The 23,716-nt window shown below is 41.9% G+C and overlaps 1 long non-coding RNA gene across 1 annotated transcript in view; it reads left to right on the forward strand.

Moving 5' to 3' along the window:
* Nucleotides 1-22,682, forward strand: part of LOC127492328 (uncharacterized) — a 201,104-nt gene extending 178,422 nt beyond the window's left edge. Inside the window, exon 7 of the long non-coding RNA XR_007921561.2 lies at nucleotides 17,989-22,682. This is a non-coding gene — a long non-coding RNA (uncharacterized lncRNA). The remainder of the gene's footprint in view (nucleotides 1-17,988) is intronic.
* The last annotated feature ends 1,034 nt before the right edge of the window (nucleotides 22,683-23,716 follow it).

The raw sequence follows: 23,716 nt of genomic DNA on the forward strand, positions 1-23,716 counted from the left end.
TAGGCGTTTTCTAGATTTATATCCCATCTCCCCAACACATGCCCCTCTGTAGAGCCTTCGGAAGTTAGTGAAGTTTGAACAGATGGAGGCAGGTTTGTATGTTGGCCGTCCCCGCACATCCATTTAGCTAATTTATCGTGTAGGTCTCCTCCCCTCCTGATCGCCCCTTTCCCCTCCACGCCTTCCCTTCTTCCCTTATGTGCTTCCTACTTTTCCTTTATTTAAATCTCACTGCACCATTTCTCAGGGTTTCTTGGACTTCTTGGTATTCCTAATACCCTTTTCCTCTTGTTTTCTCCCCACTTGTTTCTTGGGCACAGCATACCTCAATTTTTCCCACTTGACTTTCAACCCAACTAGAAATATGCTCTCTCTTCAGATTCTGACCTGGGCCCGAATGGTCCATTGCAATGTCTAGGTAGTCACTGCCTGTTCACTAAGAAGAATTTTGGTAACAGTTACTAAAAGTATGCATGCATGTTCTGACCTGAGTCTATCTGTTGCCTCCTAGCATCCATTCTTCCACACTATGCCACCCCTGATTTTTACCTGCCACCTTCCCATTTGGTTAGAAAAATTGCCTTCCCAGCCTCCTTTGTAACTGAATGCAGCCGAAAAGCTACACTGAGATTTAGACAGGAGTATTATTACATAACACGTATGGGAAGTCTGTTGGAAAGTAGAAGGTCTTCTTTTCCTTCCTTCAGTCTGCTGTCTAATGCTAGAAATGCTAGAACCCCAGCAGCCGTCTTGTGCCATAAAGAAAAGGTTCTATCCTAATGATGATGACATATACTGTTTGATGACTTTGTCAAGCTGTCAAGACTCCCCAAATTCCAATTTCTAATCTGTTCAAAAATGAAACCTCCATTGTGTTTAAGCTACTTTTTTCAGGGTTAACTTTCCTCTCAGAATACAACTAATTATTTTCATTTCTTAAAAAAATATTTATTTGAAGGCTAGAGTCACATGGTGGGGGTTGGGGGGAGAAAGAGAAAGAAAGAAAGAGAATCTTTTGTCTGCTGGTTCAATCCCCAGATAGTCAGTCCCCAGGCCTGGGCCATGGTGAGGTCCATCCCATGTGAGTGCAAGGGCCCAAACCTTGGACCACCCTCTGCTGGCCTCCTATGCACACTAGCAGGGAGCCAGATCAGAAGTAAGGTAGCCAGGACCCAAACTGGCACCCATATGGGATGCCAGTGTCATAGATGGCAGCTCAACCCACAACACCACAATACCAGCCCCAGTTATCCATTTTGTAAAACATTAATTCTATTTATTTCAAAGGGAGAGAGGAGTTGATCTTCACTCCTGATTCATACCTCAAATGCTCTTATGTAGGCGGCAAGGGACCAACTCCTTGAGACATCATCTGGTTCTTCCTGGGGTGTACATTAGCAGAAAGCTGGAATTGGGAGCTGAATTGGCACTTTACCCAAGCACTCCGATATGGAATGTGGCCACATGTTCCAATCTCAATCTTCCTGCTACACAAAATGCCCACTCCACATTTTGGTATTTTCAAAGTTTGTTTCTTCATGTCTCCCTTGTTTTCCTCCAAAGCATCTGTGACATTCAGTCCCCCTCTTTTAAAAAATAATTTTAAAATTTATGTAAGGTGAACAAATTTCATATATATATATACATATATATATATATATATATTTAGGAACATAGTGATACTTTCCACCCTATCCTCCATCCAGCCTACACTCCCACCCTCCATTTATAAAATTTATAAAAATTTAAAAATTTTTATGATGTACTTTCAGTTTATTTTTGTAAGCTGAACTCTCCAGCTATGTAAAGAATAAAACAAGTAGTAAGAAGGAAAAAAAAGCTCAAAAAACACTGCTCCTCAACAGTAAAGACAAGGGCTTAAACAATAATCAAATTTCAAAGATGTCAATTTTGCTCATATACATTACAATTTTTTGTATTCTATCAGTTACCACAGATCAGGTAAAACTTATAATATTTGTCTTTTAGGAACTGGTTCATTTCACTAAGTAATGGTTTTCTGTTGCCTCCATATTGTTGCAAAAGACAGGATTTCATTCTTTTTTAGAGCTGAGTAGTATTCCATAGTGTATATATGCTACATTTTCTTTATCCAGTCATCAGTTGGTGGACATCTGGGTGATTCCATATCTTAGCTATTGTGAATTGAGCTACAGTAAGCATTGATGTACAGAAAATTCTCTCATATGCTGATATCATTTCATTTGGGTAAATTTTCAGGAAAGGGTGGCTGGGTCATACAGCTGATCTGTTGTCAGCCTCCTGAGGCATCTCCATACTGCCTTCCATGATGATGGACTAGTTTACGTACCTACCAACAGTGTATTAGGGCACCTTTTACCCCATGTCCTCTGCAACATTTATTGTTTTTTGATTTCTGTGTGGTAGCCATTTTAACTGGGTAAGGCAAAAACCTCACTGTGGCTTTTATTTGCATTTCCATGATGGTTAGTGATCCTGAGCATCTTCTCAGGTGTCTGTTGGCCATCTGAATTTCCTCTTTTGAACAATGCCTGTTCAAGTCCTTTACCCCTTTGGTAACTGGATTATTTGTTTTGTTGGTGTTGAGTTTCTTGAGCTATTTATAGATTCTAGATATTAATCCCTTATCAATTGCATAGTTTGCATATATTTTTGTTTAGTTGCCTCTTGACTTTGTTTAGTGTTTCCTTTGTGGACAGAAGCTTTTTAGCTTGATGTAGTCTCATTTGTCTATTTTTGCTTTTATGGCCTGTGCTTCTGGGGACCTTCCCAAGAAGTTTTTGCCTATGCCAGTGTCTTGCAGAGTTTCCCCAGTGTTCTCCTCTAGTAATTTGATAGCATCAGGCCCTAGATTTAGATCCTTGATTCCTTTTGAGTTGGTTTTTATATCAGGTTTAAGGTAGGGACCTTGTTTCATATTCCACACATGGAGATCCAGTTTTCCTGGCACCATTTTTTGAAGAGACTGTCCCTTCTCCAGGAATTGATTGTAGCTCCTTTGTCAAAGATTAGTAGGTTTTACATGCATGGATTGATTTCCGGGGTTTCTATTCTGTTCCATTGGTCTATATGTCTATTTTTCTGCCAGTTCCTGGCTGTTTTGATTATAACTGCCCTGTCATGTCTTGAAATCTGGTATTCTGATACTTCTGATTTTGTTTTGTTGAAGAAGATTGCTTTAGCTATTCATGGTCTCTTGCATTTCCATATGAATTTTAGCATCTTTTCTTCTAGATCTGTGAAGAATGTCTTAGCTATTTTGATTGGGATCACAATGATTCTGTAAATTGCTTTTGGTAGTATGGACACTTTGATGATATTAATTCTTCCAATGCATGAACATAGAAGATTCTTCCATTTTTTTGTGTGTCATCTTTTATTTTTTTCTTCTATGTTTTGTAATTTTCATTGTAGAGATCTTTTACCTCCATGGTCAAATTTATCCCAAGGTACTTACATTTTTTTTGTAGCTATTGTGAATGGGACTAATATCAATCCATGGCATTGTCTGTGTAAACAAAGGCTATTGATATTTGTGTGTTGATTTTATATCTTGCAACTTTACCAAACTCTCTTATGAGTTCCAGTAGTCTCTTAGTGGAGTCTTTTGATTTCCATATCAGTCATGTCATCTTTAAATAGGGATAATTTGACTTCCTCCTTTCCAATTTGCATCTCTTTGATTTCTTTTTCTTGCCTCATGGCTCCGGCTATAACTTCCAGAAATATACCGAATTGCAATGATGAAATCAGGTATCCTTGTGTGGTTCCAGATCTTAGTGGAAATGTTTCCTGCTTTTCTCCATTCAATATGATGCTGGCTATGGGTTTGTCATAAATTGCCTCAATTGTATTAAGAACGTTCCTTCTATACCCAATTTGCTTAAGTCTTTTAATCATGAATGGAGGAAGTTCTATCCTGAGTCTGAATCCACAGGTTGACTATGAGCTCTGTGCTCTCAGGGTAGTGTGGATGAGATGCTTTGATGAGATGGGAGAATATGGATGCTGATGACAATATTGTGTCCTGAGCTAAACATCTAACATGCAGCAAGATGATTCCATTTTCATACTGTTGTCAACCTTAAAAAGAAGACAGATGAGCATGGTGCTAATGAAGGCAGTGAACCCCAGTTTCCCATGCTGGGCTCCTGGGGAAGCCACAGTTTTACAGCTCAAATGACAGATATCACCAGAAGTTGAAGATCTCACAGCAGTCAAAGTGCTCATTTATGAATAATCAAAATAGATGTCAATATAAAAAGACTATGTATGGGGTCAGTACTGTGGGATAGTGAGTAAAGCCACTACCTGCAGTACAGGCATCCCATATGGGCAGCAGTTCAAGTCCTGGCTACTTCTATTTTGATGCAGCTCTTGGCTATGGCCTGGGAAAGCAGCAGAAGATGGTCCAAGTGCTTGAGCCCCTGCACCCACGTGGGAGAATGGGAAGAAACTCCTGGATCCTGGCTTTGGATCAGCTCAGCTCCAGCTGTTGTGGCCATTTGGGTAGTGACCCAGTGGATGGAAGACCTTTCTCCCTGTCTCTCCCTCTCACTGTCTGTAACTCTACCTCTCAAATAAATAAATAAAACCTTTTTCTAATGATTTATTTTATTTATTTGAAAGAGTTACAGAGAGAGGTAGAGACAGAGAGAGAGGTCTTCCATCTGCTGGCTCACTCCCCAGATGGCTGCAATGACCGGAGCTGCGCCAATCCGCAGTCAGAAGCCAGGAGCTTCTTCCAGGTCTCCCATGTGGGTGCAGGGGCCCAAGGACTTGGGCCATCTTCTACTGCTTTCCCAGGCCATAGCATAGAGCTGGATTGGAAGAGGAGCAGCCGGGACTAGAACCGGCGCCCATATGGGATGCTGGTGCTTCAGGCCAAGACTTTAACCCATTGCACCAGAGCACTGGCCCCCATAAAACCTTTTTTTTTAGAAAAAAAAAAAAAAAAAGACTGTGTATTCCCCAAATTAGAGTCAAACATGAGAAATAAGTTGAACTGAAGCATGCGTCATTTTCTCAACTATTTTACTCCTATTTGAAATGGAAAGGGGTTAGGAAAGTCACCTTAGAAATTGCCAGTGTTGTTATGGACTCACCCCCTCTTGGAGCTACACATGAGTTTGTTCGCTTTTTCATCTCAGTTGGAGAAACTTTGAACATTTAATGCTTCACATGGAACTGTCATTGGCTGATATTGTAGTCGTCTTTGCATGATAATGACTCACATAATTGCTTCAGGATTTGCTATATATAGACATTATGTGTGTGTGTATAAGATTCATTGTGTGTTTATAAGAAAAATCATATCTCATATTAAATTTGATTATAAGCATACATTTGATTAATAGAGATAATGAGAATGTAATCTTAATGGGAAATACTGCTACCTGAATAAATGCAAATTCTCATGTTTGAATACTTCTCAAACAGCAGCCCACCATGCCCTCCGCCAGAAATGATTGCTACGTCTCTCAGAAAATCATTTTTCCCACCTAAAATAATAATACACATGCATTTAAAAATGTTTGAACAGTAAAAAAGAGGGATGAAGAAGAAAGTAGAAATTGCCACAAATGTTCTTAAGTACAGATATTCACTGTTCACCTCTGCCAGCGCTTTCTCCAGACACGTATTCCTGGGTGTTGTGGTCTTCAACTTTTGTTCTGATCCCTATGAGGGCAGGGACCCACTCTGTCTTGTTCTGTCTTGTTCATTGCTACATCTTACAGTGCCTTGGTGAGTAGCAGATACATATGTATGTATATGTGGGGATTGAATTATTTGTTTTTGGATTTATTGCTTCAAACTGTACATGCTTTTTCTTAACTTCACTAAGTATATTATAGACATCTTTTCAAGTTTATGAATGTGAATCTACAACATCATTTGAAAATGGCACCCATTTTATGGAATACTGAGTATTAAGTTCTGTTGTTTGTGCTACACATGTGAGTGTGTGTTTGTGTTCTCAGAATGTACCCTGGGGGCCGGCGCCGCAGCTCACTAGGCTAATCCTCCGCCTTGCAGCGCCGGCACCCCGGGTTCTAGTCCCGGTCGGGGCGCCGGATTCTGTCCCGGTTGCCCCTCTTCCAGGCCAGCTCTCTGCTGTGGCCCAGGAGTGCAGTGGAGGATGGCCCAGGTGCTTGAGCCCTGCACCCACATGGGAGACCAGGATAAGAACCTGGCTCCTGCCATTGGATCAGCGCGGTGCGCTGGCCGCAGCACGCCGGCCACAGCGGCCATTGGAAGGTGAACCAACAGCAAAGGAAGACCTTTCTCTCTCTCTCTCACTGTCCACTCTGCCTGTCAAAAAAAAAAAAAAAAAAAAAAAAAAGAATGTACCCTGGGAGTGGATAAAGGGAGAGGACACATTCAAACGTTTGACAAATATAACCAAGCCACTCTCCAGAAAGTACATAGTGATTTCTGTTGTCACTCAGAATTCAAGAGAGGCCTTATTTCCTACTATCCCTCCTAACCTGAACAAAGACACCATCTTTGCTAATTTCCTGGCTAAAAATGTTGTATTAATGTTGGTTTTTACTTGTATTATTTTACTTAGTTGTAACAATGAATGTCTTTTTATATATGTATTGGGTTTAGGTGGTCTAACTTTGTCTTCAATTCCTTCTTTTCATTCCCAGTTTTTGGTATTGAACTGTATCTCCTTTGATCATTGATTAGACAAGCTATTGGTTTATGTGTTTTGGTGGTGGAGAATATACATAATTTGATCTTATATTTAGCATGTCTCGCCGGCGCCGCGGCTCAGTAGGCTAATCCTCCGCCTAGCGGCGCCGGCACACCGGGTTCTAGTCCCGGTCGGGGCGCCGGATTCTGTCCCGGTTGCCCCTCTTCCAGGCCAGCCCTCTGCTGTGGCCAGGGAGTGCAGTGGAGGATGGCCCAGGTGCTTGGGCCCTGCACCCCATGGGAGACCAGGAAAAGCACCTGGCTCCTGGCTCCTGCCATCGGATCAGCGCGGTGCGCCGGCCGCAGCGCGCCGGCCGCGGCGGCCATTGGAGGGTGAACCAACGGCAAAGGAAGACCTTTCTCTCTGTCTCTCTCTCTCACTGTCCACTCTGCCTGTCAAAAAATAAAAAAAATAAAATAAAAAAAAATATATTTAGCATGTCTCCTAATATTTTTTCTGTTTTCTACCGTATCAATTTACCCTTACTAATTCTTCCTCTCTACTTATTTTTTTTATGTTTTCTGTATGTTTTGAGGGATTGGTCATCTTAGCCATTTCTGCATTTTGATTTTATTAGTATATATGTATGAGAATGAATTTTTATTTAGTTTGTGCTCTGTCTTATAGAATTTGGGGTGAAATTTTAGTGTTTCCCACATGTTTTGGCTTTGTGGTTTTTATGTTCTCTTTCATATTAGAGATGTAATCGATACTGAATATTTAATCTCCATGTGTTTCACAGAAGGTTTATTGATAGTGTTTATATAGTTTTGATGCTGGTCATTGAAAATGTCCCCTAGTTATACTTTTTGAAATTTTTAAGAAGTAATTTGGAACTTTTAAAAAATAATTTTTGAGTTCACTACTGTTTTCTTAGTTGTGAGGTGTGAAATAAAATGCATGTATCTAACAGGTAAAGCCTACTGGTTATCCTATTTCTGTACATGCTGTTTATTGATTTGATTTCTGCTTAACTTGACAAAGGCTAGAGGCTGTATTAAAGTTTTCCTCTTGATGATATTTCTGATATTGTCAAGCCATTTTTACTTTGTATATTTGGAAGTCTTTGTGATGATTTCCTTGGTTCTATTTTGATAGATGGTCTGTCTTGTTCTTGCCCACAATCTCTCTGGAATTAGAATAGTGCATAGACTAATTTTATTATATAGTCATCCTTGCTTACATACAACGAATGTTTAAGTATTCAGTACCAATGCATAGAAAAGCCAGGCACATCTCCACCTAGAAACTGGTCTCAATCTGTAGCTCTTGTTATTTTCTAATTTTATGAGAACTCTACGTGGTCACTCTTCTTTTGTTGAGTGACTTGTCCATTCTACATACATACTTATAGAATTATTGAGTACAGTAATTTCCCTCAGCACGTGTTTTTTCATGGACCTATAAGCCCTTTTAGTATGTAGATTCATATCAATATATTAAATTATTATAATATAATATACCTAATATACATAATGGGTGTGTTATCTCTATCCATATCTACCCTATGTCTTTAAAAACTTTAAATGAGTATGGGTACTTGGCCTAGCAGTTAATCTACCAGTTAGAGATGCCTACATCCCATAACAGAGTGCCTAAATTTGAGTGACCACTCTCAGTTCCAGCCTTAAGTTAATGCACACCTTTGGAGGCAGCAGCTGATGGCTCAAGTAATTGAGTCCCTGCCACCCACATGGGAAACCTGGATTAAATTCTGGGCTCCTAACTTCAGCCTGACTCATTCCTGGCCATTGCAGTCACTGAGGAACTGAATCAGCAGATGGCAGTTCTGTTTGTCTCTCTGTCTCTCATTATGCTTCTCTTCTTTATATGTTTAACATATATACACACACATATATATATACACACACATACACACACACACACACATATATATATATATATGATTTATTTATTTATTTGAAAGGCAGAGTTACAGAGACAGGTGGGAGAAACATAGAAAGAAATCTTTCATCTGCATGTTCATTTCCCAAACCTCTGCAATGTCCTGAGGTGGGGCCAGGCCAAAGCCAGGAGCCTGTAACTCACCCGGGTCTCCCACTTCAGTGGCAGAGGTTGTAGGAATTGGTCCATCTTCTGCTTCTTTCCTAGGTGCATTAGCAGGGAGCTGGATCAGAAGTGGAGCAGCCAGGACTTGAAATGTAGCTCAAATAGGATGCCATCATCCCAGGGAGTAGCTTAACCCACTGTGCTACAGTGATCGCCTCTGAAAATATATATTTTTAAAAATGCATTTTTTCTTATATGCTTCATTTAGTGCATTTTTCAAACATGCTTACTGTGACAGTTGTGCTTTTTGATTTGATTGATGCGGTCTTCCATCCAATGAAAGCATTACTTTTTGGTTTCTTTCTCAAGTTCTGCTAAATCCTTATGCATCGTATCATTACATCTTCTTGTCAAATTTTGATCATTTGTTTCATTCAGGAGCTTTAAAACTTATTTGTGAATTCAGTGTAGTTATCTTTTTTGGGGGGGATTAAGTTGAAATTCTTCTACAATAGTGTATCTCTTCTCCTATCCTTTCATTAAGTCCTATTCTTCTCTGTTATGGTGCTGGTTGGAGGTAGACTGAAAGACAAAATTTTTGTGTAGGGAATAAGAATTTCTTTTACTTTCACTCTTTTCCCTTTATTTTTTCTTGTCCATTTTTAGGAAAGGCAAGTAGTCTGTCTTCACATTTGCCAGGAAACATGCGAACTCTTCTCTTAAAACCTGAGATTTGGTGTTAAATGTTGGCAGTCTCTCAGCTTCTCAGAAAAGGTAGCCACTACTGTTAATGACCTTGACTCTGATTAATCTCTAGTCTTGTTGAAAGCCCTGCCCAAGAACCCCTTCACTGAGGAGAGAATAGATTCTGTCCCAGAGGCAGATGTTCTTCTGATTTCTGTATTTCCCACCTGTGCTCAGTAGGCTCCTTACTGATGTTTGAATTTCAGGAAATCCTGTAGCTGGTAGCCAATTAGTTGGTAGTCTGATTTGGTGTAGTTATTGGCACTCCCTTTAATGCACCTCTTTTGCTGCTAGGCTTTGGTGTAAACACTTGCTGCTGGCATACTAATACTTACTTGGCTTCTACCACCTGCTAGACTCTTGCCAAGTTTGTCAGCCCCTGTAGTTCCATTCCTGTGGCCTCAGATTTGTTGTTTATGGGGTGAAGAAAGGTGGCTCTTGAAGGCACACTGAGGAACTCGTTCTGTGGTCTTTCCACATTCCCAGTCTCAATCTCTCAATTCCCAGCCCTAATCTATCCTCGTGTCTCAATGTGAGACATCTGTGGGTATTTTTGAGAAAATTTTTTGCTTATTTTCAACAACTCCATTTATCCTTTGCAGAGGAAAACTCCATTTTCATTTCCAGATCCTTCATTACATGTGGACCCAGTAGTTTCATACCTAAGTGATGCACCTGGATATTAAAACTATCACATTGGGCTGGCTCCGTGGCTCACTAGGCTAATCCTCCACCTGCAGCGCCGGCACCCCGGGTTCTAGTCCCAGTCGGGGCGCCGGATTCTGTCCCGGTTGCTCCTCTTCCAGGCCAGATCTCTGCTATGGCCCAGGAAGGCAGTGGAGGATGGCCCAAGTGCTTGGGCCCTACACCCGCATGGGAGACCAGGAGGAAGCACTGGCTGTAGTGGCTATTTGGGGGGTGAACCAATGGAAGGAAAACCTTTCTCTCTGTCTCTCTCTCTCTCTCACTAACTCTGCCTGTCCAAAAAAAAAAAAAAAAATACCTATCACATTGGGTCATTTTTACAATTAGTGTGAATGATAATTTCCGTATTATTTTTCCTTCTTTTGGTTCAGTTTTACTTAGCTTGGACATGGAAAGTTTTCTGATTTCCTGGGTATCCCATACCTTTTCACTTGTCTCTTTAGGAATCTTGCCCTCCCTCCATAACATCGAACTATTTCAGCTTTTAAGGCAAAGTCTTTACCTGCCTTGTGGCATAGTCACATGTGTATTTGAACCGTGAAGCTCAAAATGACTACAGTTAAGGATAAGTCGTTGTTTTAATTTCCAATCCATTTTATACTTTATAAATTAGAATAAACATCGAATTGGCAGAAAATGAAGTGAAATAAAGGCATAAACTGGAGCCTAAATTTTTGTTGTTGCATACAACAGTTGCAACATTGCTTGCTACACAAACCCCAAGTGTGTATTCCCAGTTTCTTTCTTATTCACTGAGTATGGGTCTCCAACAACCCACAGACCAGGCACAAGCCATGAAGCTTCATTGAAAGTGTCAAGGTAAACCCCTCAAAAGCAAGGGCAAGGTTTAGCTAACCTGTGGGTCCCCATAGTGCCTACCTAGTACTATGCCCCGCCAATAACGTCTACTGAAAGATAACTGTTGACTATATGAGTAAGACAATAATACTCCAAGTAACAAGTGCCTCTTGAGGTCAAAACTCTTAGGTTTATTCTTGACCCTCACAACTGCCTTTTGCATTGGAAAGATGCAGGTGCTGTAATTTGGGTTTGCAGCCAAGACCCAGAGAAGAGTAGGCCTACACACACAAGGCCTTTTTATCCATCCTGTTTTATTTGACCCCAGGTCCTTTGCCTCATATGCTATTTCATGTCTCTATTGGGAGTACAAAGCCTAGTGTGAAAGACGAGGCAGGATATTAACCGGACCGGGGCCTGGCCAGGTGTGAGCATTCTGTCTTCTGTCTGTCACTTTATTTATCTTCCTTCTCTGAGGACCTCTTCAGGACCCTCCAGCTCCTGGTCACAAAAACGTGGACTCTCTGCTTGAGAAGCTGGCTCGAATGGAACATTCATTGAGGGTTATACCCTCCTGTAACTAGGAAATAGCAACCAGGCTTGCATATTTTAGTTTATTCCCTTTCAGGACACTGATTAACCAATTTGGAGAGGGCAATTGAAGAACTTGTCCCACTTAAACTAGTAGCTGCACTGAGAGTCCAACATCAGTTGTAGGGATAGCACAAATGTGCATGAGACAAAAATAAGACAGCTCACCTATTGGTCTAATGGATCATAGTTCTAGTATCCAGTATCTGTGATGTGCAGAGAACTAAGCAGACTCTAGGGACCTGCAAGGATGATTCAGCCAGGACTCTTGGTCCTGAATGATGGGGAAGAAAAGCACAAAGAAAGCGTATTATTGGATAAGACAGTACTTGTAAAGGCCATAGCGGACGATAACTTAAGTGATAAGGTGACATAGAAGAAGAAGAGTGTGACTTTTAAGGGCAAAGGGTCACTTTCCAGATTATTTAAATATTTGATTACCCTAAATTATAGGAATGAGTGCCAAATATTTTATCTGTTGACCTCCCTTGGTTACTTCACATCCTCCCTCTGCCATTCCAGGTGGTGATCTCATTTTACATGTGTTTTCCTTGTGTCTCATGATTACATTTGCAGTTTCTTTGTCTATGAAGTTTTCAAATGTTAACTTTTGCTCAGAATTATTGTTAGTGTACGTGAGAGATATGAAAGTGTATCTGGCACACTGGAGGCATTCAGTCAATAGTTTTCCCTTGTTTCTAGCTGTTTTGCCTTTATAAATTAGAATAAACATTGAATTTGTAGAAAATGAAGTGAAATAAAGACATAAAATGCAAGCCTAAATTTTTATTGTTAGATTCAACAAGTTGCTACATTGCTTGCTACACAAATCCCAAATGGGTACTACCAAATTCTTTCTTACTCACTGAGTATATGTCTCCAACAACCATAGACTAGGCACAAGCCATGAAACCCAATTGAGGAGTATCAAGATAAACCTCTCAAAAGCAAGGGCAAGGTTTTGCTAACATGTGGGTTCCCAGATTGCCTACCTAGTACTGTGTCCCACCAGTAACGTCTACTGGAAAATAACTATTAACTGTGTGAGTAAGACAAGAATAAGTTGTCAAATGCTCACTTTTGGTCGGAATTATTGTTGGTGTATGTGAGAGGTATTAAAGCATATCTGATACACTGTATACATTCATCAATAGTTTCTCCTTGTTGCTGGCTCTCTAGACCCAGATATCTGTGAACAGGTTGTCAGTTATGATAACTGCCAAGTATCAAGTTGGGCTTTGGTTAACACAGAGATGAGAAAGGGAAGCCCTGAAAGGTAGAGGGATGATTTGAATTCAACAAAATAAGTTGGCCAAGTGGTCTACACACAATGAAGATGAGTAGATTTGTTGGTAGCTTAAAAATATTATTTTCTTTCCTGTTCTCTGAGACATGAAAGGGTCTTACCTCCTGAGTCTTCCGGTAGATTTTTTTCAGAACCTCTTAAGTTGACATATTGTTTGATGAACACTTGTTGATTTAATGAACGACCCTGAAGAAACCAGTCTTATGTATGTCAACATTGCCCCCAAGGAGATACTGGCTCTGCTGGATCCCATGACTGTGGATTACTTAGAATGATTTAGTGATCTGGTACTGGGCTTGGGGAGAAGTGCAACTGATTTGAAGTCTTTTGAAAGCACATGTAGATGAGGAATCATCAGAATAGCTCAGATTAGATTTTGTGTGAAATTTCAGCTCAAGGTTCCATTTCATAGCCGGACATGGGAATTACTACTGTTTAGACCAGCGATTCTCAAGTGGGCACAGTTTTGGCCTGGGGAAACATTGGCAATGTCTAGAGATGTTTTCATTTGTCACCATTCGGGGTGGAAATGTTTCTGGCCCCTCATGGGTAGAGCCCAGGAATTCTGCTAAATATCCTACAATACATAGGACAGTCCCTGAAAGAAAACTTTATCTGGTCCCAAATACTAACAGCATGAAAACTGACAAACTGCTGTGGGCAGATTGCCTCATTTAAAGGGCAACTCCATTGATGTTACACATTGAGCTTTTCCTCTGAAAGAGATCTTGACAATTATCAACTTAAGGCCTTTTTGGGCTCAAGTTCCTAAATGGTCTCATTACCCGTGGGCCTTCTAAACATGTATGTGTTTCTGTGGTTGAAGATTTGCAGGCCCCAGCTCATGGGCTTCTCCCTATATACAGAGCAGGCTCAAGCCAAGTTCTTTATGCTCCCTGCGCTAATGCTGCTGTTTAGATGTTGCAAAGCCCCAGACATTGCCACATCACAGTACCCTTGAGACTGGTACGTAATGAGGATAGCTACCTGGTTGGTCCTTATGCTGGGGGCTTTGGTGTTTACACAGAGAAGGTTGTAGGCACCTGATGGAACATGTGAACCTGGCCACACAGCAGTGCTCAGCCCTTCTGTCTGCCTGCTTTCCTTGCTACTGTGAGCTGCTGCTCCACTCCACTGAGATCTCTCTCCCGCCAGCTTGCTCAGAGTTCCTGGCCTGGCAGACCTGTTGTATACGGGCCTTTGGAGCTAGAAGGTGACTTTTGTTAAGGTGACTTGATGCTATCTACCGTCATTCCTGAGACGCTTGCTTAAATTCTGCTCTGATGAAACCATTTCATGACGTGGGTGGAGACAAGACAGTATTTTTAACATTTACTTGTAGCTCTTCTGAGCAATGGCAAAGATGTCACCTAGATAAAGTTCCAAATGTCTGCTATGTGTCAGTGGCTAGAACTTGGATAGTGCATGGTCATTGCCAGGAAGAATATACTGTTCAGTTTATATCCTGGAACCTTTTAGTAGACATTGATAGGGCTCCTCCCACGTGGCAGGAATTCCCAGATCTAGCCCAGAGAAAGGACACATGGCAACATGAGGGCAACTCAGCTCAGGACAGCTGGAAATGTTCTGAGAAGAGACCCCTGCAAAGAGCCACACTGGAGACTCTGGGTGAGGAGGGTAGAGAGAGACCCTACCAATGAAGCACAAGAGCCAATCAGATGAGAGGCGTTTTTGCTGTTGACCATGAACTATAGAACGTTCCTCTTTGCTCTCTTCTTCTCGTTAGGTTCTTGTATATTTGTTGTTCTTCCCGGGTTTCCTTCCTCCATTATTTTTGCTTTGCTGTCTCATCTTTTTTTCTTGTTGGCTTCCATTTTCATACCATCATCAGAGCTGGCTGCCCCAGCAGGCCCCATCTCTGCTTCTTTCTCATTCTCAGTTATGAAACTCCAGTGGACGTCAGCCCGAGAGAGTCAACCTTAGAGGCAATGCTTTTAAATAGCATCTTCAATCCAGTGAATCCTCTCCCTCTCCCTCTCCCTCTCCCTCTCCCTCTCCCTCTCCCTCTCCCTCTCCCTCTCCCTCTCCCTCTCCCTCTCCCTCTCCCTCTCCGTGTACCTCTCCCTCTCCCTCTCCCTCTCCCTCTCCCTCTCCCTCTCCCTGTACCTCTCCCTCTCCCTGTACCTCTCCCCCACCCCCATGAGACAAATGCTCCATTTGGGGATTTTGTAATCAAGTCGCAAAGAAAGACATAGACATTAAAATTATCAATAACTGGGCCGGGTGTTTGGTGTACCTGTTATGATACCAGTAAGATGCCTGCGTCGCCAGTCAGAGTACCTGGGTTTGAGGCTTGGCCCCAGCTACTAACTCCAGCTTCCTTCTAATGTAGACCCTGGGAGACAGTGGTGGTGGCTCAAGTGATTGGGTCCTTGCCATTCCCTTGGAAGACCCACACTGAGTTCCTGGCTTCTGGCTTTGACTTAGTCCAGCATTGGCTGTTGTGGGGATTTGGGGAATGATTCATGGATGCAGGCTCTCCCCTGTCTCTGTGTCTCTCTCCTTAGCCAAGCCCTGAAGGAGACATCTTGGAGGCATTATCTTTAGTTGTCACACCAGTCCTCAGGGCAGGTCTGACTATATCAATTTTAACAGTGAGTTAACTGTGTCTAAGAGATTAGGGATAGGAACGACTAACTAAATAGATATTGTCCAGGCCGGCTGTTTGGCATAGCAGATAAAGCCACCACCTGCAGCACCAGCATCCTATATGGGCTCCAGTTAGAGTCCTGGCTGCTTTGCTTTCGATCCAGCTCTCTGCTATGGCCTGGGAAAGCCATGGAAGATGCCCAAGTACTTAGGCTCCTGCACCTGTTGTGGGCCCTGAGGAAGTTTTTGGCTCTTGGCTTTGGATTGGCACAGCTCTGGCCATTGCGGCCATCTGGGAGTGAACTTGTGAATGGAAGACCTGTCTCTTTCTTTCTCTCTCTCTCTGTCTCTCTGTCTCTCTCTCTCTCTCCGCCTCTGCCTCTCTGTACTCTGCCTTTCAAATAAAATGAATCTTTAAAAAATATATATTGTCCCTGAACTATCTGGAATGGAATATTTCATTACTAAGAGAAACCTTTCTGCAAGGTACAAATTTTAATGTTTATCTAAACATTTGTAGGTGACTATCATAAAAGAGGAATTTTTGACGGTAATTAAGGTCATCACAATTTCATAAACCACATATTTTGCAAAATCTTGGCACATCTCAGCAATCTCACTGCTTAAAAAGCTGTATTGTAGTCCATGGCAGGGAAAGGAGACAGGAGATAAGAAAGAGCCATAAAACAAATGATTTTAAGATTGCGGTAGCCACAGTGGATACAGAAATTTCTCTCTGTGATCATTACTTTACTTCTCTAACAGCCCTGCTTTCATCTTTAGTCTGAACTTCAGCTAGAGTCTATAAAATGTCTTGGTTTTCAGTGATTAGAAGAAAGTACTGCCCATTACATGTTCTGACTGGTTTTTCCTTAGAAATCAGTTTATCTGGTTTAAGTGGCTCTTATCTCTATTCATGACCCAGCGGATTTTTTTTTTTTCAAAATCCAGTATTTCCTAAGCAAATGCTTTATCTCAGATATTTCATCACCTCTTGCCTGAGTGATTACAAAACTGCTGGTTTAATCAGAAACAGTGCCTGAAGAAACTATTTTAGTGGTGCAAATTAAATCAACAAATATTTATTGAGAACTATCCCACATATAGTGCTGAGTATTAAGACAAATACAAAGATAAGCACCACATTCTAATGGGTGAGACAGAGCGCCTGTCCTCAAGTAGCTGCTCAGGTGCACGGCAAGGACCGCTGGTACACGAATAACTAGAAATGTTTTTTGATTGTTTATATCTAGTTTTGTGTTAGGAATTTATGGCATCTTACAAAGAAACATACAGTGCTAGGGGGAAAAAAGACCTGAAAAATCTTGCTAACAATACACAAGTACAGCTAGAGACATAGTTGTACGAGTTCACAAAATATGCACCCTAGAACCAGAGGGCCCTCTCTGTGTGTACACAAAGATATCTCCGGCGCACGGCACAGTACTTGGCACATAGCAGATGCTCCGGGAGCAAACGATGAAATGGGCACAACTCCCACTTTAGATTTCACAGCAACTCTATTTTTAAAACCAAAACCATATTTGAAAATTTAAAAAGCAGTAGATTTCATTAGACCATTCGAAGGGGAACCAGGAGGCTGGCATGGTGGCATAGTGGCTAAAGCCACTGCTTGTGACATTGGCATCCCATATGGGTGCTGCTTCATGTCCCATCTGCTCCATGTTAGATCTAGCTCTCTACTCATGGATTGGGAAAAGTGGTAGAAGATGGCCCAGGTGTTTGGGCCCCTGCCACCCATGTTTGAAGACCCAGATGAAGTTCCTGGATCTTGGCTTCCACCTGGCCCAGCCCTGGTCGTTGGGCCAAATCAAATCAATGCCCAATCAAAAAATTTCATAATCTATATATTACTAGTGGGATTATAAGTTGAATCAGAGTTTCTGGAAAATAATTGATTTTAATAATATAAAATTATTTGTGCACTTTGGTAGAGTAATTATCCTAAAGAAGTAGTAAAAAATGGAGACAATATGGAATACTATATATAACCATTAAAGTCGGTTTTAATGACTATGCCAGGGAAGTAAACATCCATACATGTGTGCATGTGTGTATAAATGATATGAAACGATTTCAGTTTTATAAAAACATGCACACCCACATGAGCACAGAGACATGAGCCTGGAAGGATATGCTTGGTAGATGTCAGGTTTTACTGGACAGTTAGGATTATGGATTAGTTTGTTGTTATTCCCTGCTTTTAAAAGTAAAATCTGTATGGGTGTGTATGGCTTTAATAAGATGACAAAAATAAACACTTTTGGTGGACAAAAGCCTACTTTATAACCCAAGCCAGTCTTGTTCAATTTGCCCAACAAAAGGTTGTGTTAAATTTTCTATGAAGAAATACTGGACATGCAAACCTATCAAATAGATTTGTCACTGTCTCTTCAAAGGCGAAATTCTGTTTCACATTCATCCTTAGCCCAAAGTAGCTAATTTGATTTTATCAGTCATCAGCAAAGGCCTTACATTAAATAATTTATGCATTTTTTAGCTCCATTGCTACAGGGCAAGACTCAGAATTTAATGGAAACCATTGCACTGTTTGACGGTTGGAGCTCATCTGACATGTTTGCTTTGAGAAGCCTCAGCCCCCAGCATCGAGTGGTCACCTACAGCACGTTCAGTCGCCCTGACAGCACCGGAGAGGAATGCAGAGGTCGGAGCAAGATGTGGAATCCGTACTGTGCACGTACACGGAAGCCTCCAAAGTTTCAGACAACAATGGAATGAAAAGGCAAGTTTATTTGGGTACGTAAACTTTTGAAATCAATGCATTATTTTTTTCATAATATAATTCATGAGAAACTTTTAAAGACTCCTTCTATGACTTTTACATTTTTTGCACTAAAATAATCTTACCTTTTCTTTTTTTTTTAAAAAAAAGTGTATTTATATATTTGAAAGGCAGAGTTACAGAGAATGAGGGAGAGATAAATAGAAAAAGAGAGCGAGAGAGCGAGAGAGTGAGTTTCCATCCCCTGGTTCACTACCCAAATGTCTACAACAACCAGAGCTATACCAGATTGAAGCCAGGAGCCCAGAACTCCATCTAGGTCTCCCATGTGGGTGGCAGAAGCCCGCATACGTGGGCCATCTTCCTCTACTTTTCCAGACACATTGGCAGGGGGCTGGATTGGATGGAGAGCAATCAGGGCTTGAACTGGTGCTCACATAGGATGCTAGTGGAGGCCCAACCCACTGTGCCACAACACTGGCCCCCTGAACTTACCTTTTCATTCTATTTTTCCATGAACTCTGATTATCCTTGGGAAAGGAGGCCCAGAGAAAAGAGTTCAGGATGTAGGTAGGTGCAAAATGACTGTACAATCCATTTCCATGCGTTAAACAATTTCTTTCCATACATTAAGTACTTATAAGCACCCAAATACCTCTCCCGGCTGCAAGGTGTTCCCAGAGCAGTTTTGGTCTCCTGGCATGTACTGTCAGGAAGATCCTGTGGGCTTATTTCTGTGAACTGTCTAACTTATCTACAGCCGTATCTCAAATCTCACCTGTGCCGCCGCTGGACCTCTTCCCTTCGCTTTCCTTCTGCTGCTGGCTTTAGAGCTGAATTGAATTTGTTCATCAGCAGAGGTCTTTCCATCACTGAATTCCTTAGGAAGGTCCAACACTGGGTGTTCATTCCTCTGATGAGCAGATTTTGAGGATCAACTGGATGTGACCTGCAGGTGCTTTGCAGCCCTGGATCCTGGCTGCAAGGGAGTTGCCGTGCATGGTGCCCCTGGCTCTGTCTCAGGATGCAGTGCAATTCTGAGAAAGGCAGCGGAAGCAGGGAGCCATCTTGTTTTTCAAAATGATATCTCAGTTTTACTTAGTTTGGCCAGAGTAAGAACAGTAAGCACACCGCTGGGATGCCTTTTGGAAGGACAAACGCTACCTTTAAGGACTCAGGCAGTGGTCTGTGTTGAGAGAGATTTGTGGCACCTTGGGATACAGTACCTCTCTACAGATATGGTAGAAAGGAAAAATTCCATTGGATTCGTAAAGAGTCATCTCTTGGGCTTATCCACAATCTGCCTTTTTGTACTTTCTCCAGGAAGTCTAAAAGTAAGGAGGGTGAAAGCCAGTGTTCCGTGTCTCCTGTGTAGGAGAGACAGAGAGCAGGAGCCCCAACTGCCTGGGCAGCTCTCCGCGGCATCCTGCACCAAAAACCGTGCCATATGCAGAACAATCTGAATGTAAATTATACCCAATGCGGAGATTAACAGTGTGTATCATCTGCTGTCATAGAAATTCTCAGATTTCCTGCGTTGATGGGTGTTCCTCATATTGATAATCCATCCACAACTCTGTCATCTTGGTCACTGGTGAGGGGCCACAAGGCATCACCTGTTTCCTGTTGTAGCTGCAACATAGCTCAGCACCCCTAATGCCATGCTCACCCCCACTCACTACAACTTCATCCAGCGAGACCAGCCCCAGGGCACATAGCGTCAGCTTCTGTCAGGTCACTTTCATTCATTCACTTAGGGTAGGAGTGAAGGAATGATGTCCCTTAATTCCTGGTTTTTGGTTTTTGTTCTGTTTGTTTGTTTTGCTTTAAATGTGTCATGGATTTAGGGCAGATAACTGTGTGACTGGATCTCCCTGGCGAGTTAAAACTTCCTGTTAGTGTTACTCAGGCACACCTGGTTACCCTGGCTGTTACTCTGAGTACTTACTTCCATACCTGTGTGGAATCTTTGGGTAGCTTTAGTGTGATAAATCAAAGTATGCTGGATCAATGGAGGGTTGAAAGAAATGGTCTGAGATGGGGCTAAGGAGTCTGACTTTTTACAAGATTCCCTGGTGATTCTGATGCAATCAGTCTCTTCGATGCACCCTGGGAAACACTGCTGTGGTGTTTAGGAGAAAGAGAGAGAGAGAGAGAGATAGTGTGTGTGTGTGTGTGTGTGTGTGTGTGTGTGTATTTGAAAGGCAAAGAGAGAGACCTCATCTGCTGTTTCATTTCCCAAATGCCCATGACAGACAGAACTGGGATAGGCCAAAGTCAGGAGCCAGGAGATCAATCCAGGTCTCCCATAGGGTGGCAGGAACCCAACAGTTCAACCATTGCCTGATGCCTCCCAGGGTATGCATTAACAGGAAGTTGGAATCATGTGTGAAGTCAAGTGTTCATTTTAGGGCCATGGATATGGGGATGTGTCAGGTGGGGTCTGCTGCACCAAACATCTGCCCTGGAAGTGGATTTTACATCAGAGAACAGACCTTTTTCTGTTATTGTGAATGGTTTTACCCCAAGAAAATTTCTCCCATGCATGTCTTGCCTTTGTCCACGTGCTCAAAGACGTGTTTTCTGCAGTCACCACAGTCCATAGCAGCCAGGAAGAACTGCTTGCTTCCCCCCAGTCTGCACGGAGGCATCTTTAACAGTGATCTTGCCCTGCATTTCCTTTCTATTACATCATAGCACTTGAGATCTCTTCCACAAAGCGTGAGAAAAGGAGAACTGGAATTCTGACTCTGAACCCAGTTCTTCCTATTTTTGAGGCGTGTGTGTGACTATGGCAAGCTAATTCATCTCTTTGCCTTTTCTGTAGAATGGGGGCTGACAACATTATTTACCAACAAGGGCTGGGGAGAAATGGAGCAGTTAATGGTTTATTGGTTGAATGGGAGAAGTTTGGCGTAGCGGAGAAGTCAATACATTTGTGAATTGTTTGAAATAGTGTCGCCACTTAATTCAACATATTTATTCAGAGTTTTCTGTGCTTTATTGCTTTTGAGTCACCTGCTGGGGAGTTTTCTAATCTTTCCAGGCAGAAGTGTTTTTAGCCAGCATTAACATTTCCTGTTTGTTTTAATGTCTCCCTTTAGGTCATTGTATATTGCTTCCATCTTCTCCTACAGCTTTTGCTTTAAACTATATTGTTAGTATTTTTTTTTTCTTTTTGCCCCCTCCCAATCATGCATATCTCAATTCTTGCCGTAGCTATTCTGGAAAGAGAACAGGAACCTTCAGTAAGGAAGAGGCTGACGTGGATAGGGTACATGAAGAGGCACTTTGCAAGGGCCCCCTTCTAACCGGGCGGTAAATCAGCCACCTTTCTCAGAGAGAAATTAACAGTTCCACTCACACTGCTTAAATTTCTCTCCCCCAGCCTTCTATATGCTGTCTGCCACTTTCTGCTTTGTTGTCTTGTGCTTATGTAATTCCCCCCACCTCCTTTTTTTTCCCCCTGCCTTTACCTTCTGTATTGATTTAAATTAAGCTTGGTTGAAAAGAAAACACAAGCTTGCTGGTTGGGAGGTTTATCCAAGGCCTCTCTGCTCTAGTAAAATCCTGTGTACGGAGGTCCTGCAAGCCAACATTATTTCTGTTGTAAAAACAGCGTGTGCATGTTCTGAGACATGAGTCCTCTGTGTAGGATCCTCTCACACATGCAGGAACAGTTGACATTTCAGCACTTCCATAGGGAGAAAGCACAAGGATCCCGGCTCAGAATGACCAGGTCAGTCCTCTGGGGTCTGCTGCGTGACTTCCCTTGACCTTCATCTCCAACAAGAGCAATAGGCTGGTGATTATTCCAGTTTTATACTTTGCTGTACAAGTCTGTTCTCAAAGACTTGCCTCAAAATAGAAGTTTCTTCAATAAAACATTGTAATGCAGCGATAGTATCACAAACAGTGACTTCAAACAGCACATTCTGATCCTTTCATAGTTTCTGTGGATCAGGAGTTCAGGCATGGCTGAGCTGGATCTTCTGCTTAGTGTGAGTTTGGGCTGGGAGAGAGTGCTGTGGTCTCAACTGAGGCTGGACTGAGTGAGGGAGGACCCACATCAAAGCTCACTTAGATTGTTGAGATTTCAAATCCTTGCAGTTGTAGGGTAGACGTCTTCTTGCCAGATGTCCACCAAAGGCTGTCGTCAGCTCCTGAAGGCTGCTCCAGATCTCCTTAATAGGTGGAGTTTCTCAGTATACGCTTTGATTCCTCCATGCTAGCAAGGAAAGGAGAGAGGGGTAAAGACAGGTGCCACAATCTAATGGAACATAATCACGTACATAGAACATCATACGTGCTCATCTATCATCATCCTCTGTCTATATTCTTTCTATCTATAGGTATCTATCTGTAGATATCTACCCTGATTATATAGATAGAAACAAGTCACAAATCCTGCCCACAACCAAGAATAAAGGATCACCCAGGGCATGGAAGCTGAGTGGTACAGGTCATGGGGTTGCCACCATAGGAACCTGTTTGCCACCAAAATATGCATGTTTCTTTATTGGTTTCATACTGTGTTTGATAAGAAGATATGGAGAAAATGTTTACCATACACTTGAACTTCCTAGATGTGGCCTAAACATTGTCATGAGACCATTAGGTCTTGTTGACTTCCTTTCTTTGCTAACATGAAGCTCAAAAACCTCCCTCTCAAATCCATCACTTATCTCTGGCCTGATTAAACAAAATGCCACGCTTGATGTTTATGTCTTTGGTTACGCGTTCAAGCTACTGTTTCCACTGTGCATATTCAAGGTCATTTTAAGAGGACTGAGACTCAGGCCTAGAATTGTTTCCTAGGAAATGGACTTAGTAAATAACCTTGGATTTCCAGTTGAGTTCCCAAAATTGTACACAAGTGAGATCAGCAGTTCACACATTATCTTAGGATTTCTGTTTCTCTGGATTTTGTACTTTCATGAGTGATTTGATGGTCAGTTTGCCCATGTAGTCAATTCGTAGGCAATACTGAGTATCTATTAGGAGTATAGCACTCTGTTTTGTTTGTTGGAGCAGTAAAAAAACACAGAATGCATGTCTACTACCTTTATAGAGCTTATGTGACTTTGATGAGATACATATATATGTATATATGCATATGGGGACCATAAATGTTATAAATGTTAATATATGTTCTTGAAAACACTAAAGGAGGGAGGGAAGAGGAGAGTGATGGAGGGAGGAAGGGAAAGAAGTAGTGAGGGAAGAAGGGAGGACAGAGAGGAACAAAGGGAAGATCTATTTGGGTTGTATCTTTAGAGACAGCCTTGTGAAAGGCATATGGTTTGTTCTGTACATAATGACACACGGCAGTAGAGCTGGGCAAGTATTCAGGGAACAAATGAAGTCCCATTTTATCCAATACCAGACTGTTGACTTGGGAAGAATTTTGAGGCTTTAAGCCACACTACCCAAGATATGTTTCTGCTTTACAGAGTACAGGACTTTTGTGAGAAATAAATCAATA

This window comes from Oryctolagus cuniculus, chromosome 10, assembly GCF_964237555.1.
Source record: "Oryctolagus cuniculus chromosome 10, mOryCun1.1, whole genome shotgun sequence".
NCBI lineage: Eukaryota > Metazoa > Chordata > Mammalia > Lagomorpha > Leporidae > Oryctolagus > Oryctolagus cuniculus.